At 40.0% G+C, this 2,453-nt stretch overlaps 1 pseudogene; it reads left to right on the forward strand.

The window, feature by feature from the left end:
- Nucleotides 1–227: 227 nt before the first annotated feature.
- On the forward strand, nucleotides 228–345 carry LOC126426226 (5S ribosomal RNA; annotated as a pseudogene).
- Nucleotides 346–2,453: the final 2,108 nt, after the last annotated feature.

The raw sequence follows: 2,453 nt of genomic DNA on the forward strand, positions 1-2,453 counted from the left end.
CTCTTGAGTGAAAAATAGCTGTTATGTGAAGAGGGCAACATCTCACTTAGATCACTGCTAGTTATTCTGTAGAAAATCCTCCTTACTGCGAGACGAACAATATTATGCTATGAATTCAAATAACAGTGTTTAATTCTATCACTCTTGTAAGTATGCGGGCATAAACTGCTGGCACCTTGTGTATAAAAGCCCGCAACTGTAAATACCGTTTAACTATGCAACGAATGGGAAACGGCCTTGCCACAGTGGATACACCGGTTCCCGTCGGATCACCGAAGTTAAGCGCTGTCAGGAGTGGCCGGCACTTGGATGGGTGACCATCCGGGCCACCATGTGCTGTTGCCATTTTTCGGGGTGCACTCAGCCTCGTGATGCCAATTGAGGAGCTACTCGACCGAATAGTAGCGGCTCCGGTCAAAGAAAACCATCGTAACGACCGGGAGAGCGGTGTGCTGACAACACGCCCTTCCTATCCGCATCCTCAGATGAGGATGACACGGCGGTCGGTTGGTCCCGATGGGCCACTTGTGCCCTGATGACGGAGTGCTGAGTGAGCATGCAACGAACATCATTTTATGTTATTACAGCAGTTAAACTTTTTTTAGAATTACAATAGCTGGACTTCACTACTGTTTCTCCTTTTATAAAGTTTCTGCACAACACTTTGGAGAAAGCTTTCAGGTATGTGAAACTTCCGTTTACTGTATTCACGTGTTTGCTAATCATTTCTGCCCCTGTTCAGTTTCTCTACGATGACAGCTGCTGTACCAGTCTGCAGTCACCTATACTTACCACTGTGTACGAAGTACTAGACAACAGTCTTATTGCATTTTTAGCTTTCTGTATCTCAGTCGGTATAAATGGAACCCTTATAGGGTCACTTTGTGGTCTGTTAAGAGCCTTTTTTCTCAGGAACGGGATGAGGTACAATGTTGAAATTTATGTCACATACTAAGGACTATGACTCCTTGGCGGTGTAAAACTTTAAGGTTCTCAGGGATTACGGTCAAAAGGTACAGCCACTTAAATCACATATTTTGATACTTGCAAACTCACATCAAAATCTATAGCATACTTGTCGTTGACCTGGCAAGGACCAAGGTTTCACTGTATAACTGAAGGAAACGTTTTTAAAATGATAATTTCTTATTATATAACATACATAATTTTTTGTAGTTTTTTTTCCGTCTGTCTGCCCATCTGTAAAGAACATTTTTTTCTCAGGAACAGGTATAGTCATAATTAAATTTGTATGGCAGCCTCAGAGTGCATGTGCTACTCGCTCTTGTAAGGTTTTCAAATTTCGTCACTCACGCTTTATGTGCTGCAGTTTTCTTCTGAAATTTCAAAAATTACACTGGAAAATTAAGATTAATGTTCCTACGTACCACATAGTCATTGTCATTCTACTGAAATATAAAAGTGTTACAGTCCAGAAAATTTGTCAATACCACATTAATGGTTTTCTGTTGCTTCACTACACTACTACCCACCAATAATTATGAGCGAAATCAAATCAAGCAAAAGCATTATCAAAATTCAGTTATAAGTAAAATACATTTTGAAATAGAAGCTGTTGGGAACTAACAGAAACTTTTTCAAAGGCGTATCTGTAACTGACGAGTTAACAGTATATTCCGAATAGCTTTAATGTATTAATATAATACTTAATTTATAGAACTTTAAATAGTCTGAAATGCTTCACTAAACACAGCGTCATGTCTAAGGACAACAAAACAGTAGAATATCGCGGAAACTGATTACGGCGGTCTCTAGTGTGCATTTCTTTCTGTGGTTCTAAATCTGTCACGCATAATGTGTTCCAGAGTACACTATCCTCTACATACAATATTCTCACCTTCTTTTCAATCTAAATCGAATACAGTCCTACACGCTTGGTGCGTAACGTGATTCTTGGCCTAACCTGTGTTTCTGTTGCCCATGAATGTCATAGAGGCATCTATTGCAAGCGTTTATCTTTCCCATAATCTAGTACGGAAATTTTTACGTGCTGGTCTACAGCAGATAAAGTATTCGCTGGATATAAAAGCTCTATAGCTACACTGCATAATATTCCTCCTGCAATAAAAACTGAAACAGGGGTGTGCAGTTGTGTGCAACATATAAACTATAAACACAAATTTATACAAAATCCTCAGGGCGAAACTGTCTTCTTTTCTTTTCCTTTCTTTTCTATTTCAGACTCAGTAACTGGTATATAGAAGGGGGGAGAGGTGGGGGGAGGCGGGTTGACATTGCAGATGATGAAATCGTCAGCACATCTACATACATTTTTCAGAAGCCACCGTACGGCGCGTGGCAGTGGATACCTAGCCTCACTACTGGTCTTTCTTTAATGTTCCACTCACAAATAGAGCGAGGAAAAAATGACTGTGTATGTGCCTCCGTATGAGACCTAATATCTCGTATCTTATATTTGTCGTACATACATG

This window comes from Schistocerca serialis, chromosome 1 (genome assembly GCF_023864345.2).
Source record: "Schistocerca serialis cubense isolate TAMUIC-IGC-003099 chromosome 1, iqSchSeri2.2, whole genome shotgun sequence".
NCBI classification, from domain to species: domain Eukaryota; kingdom Metazoa; phylum Arthropoda; class Insecta; order Orthoptera; family Acrididae; genus Schistocerca; species Schistocerca serialis.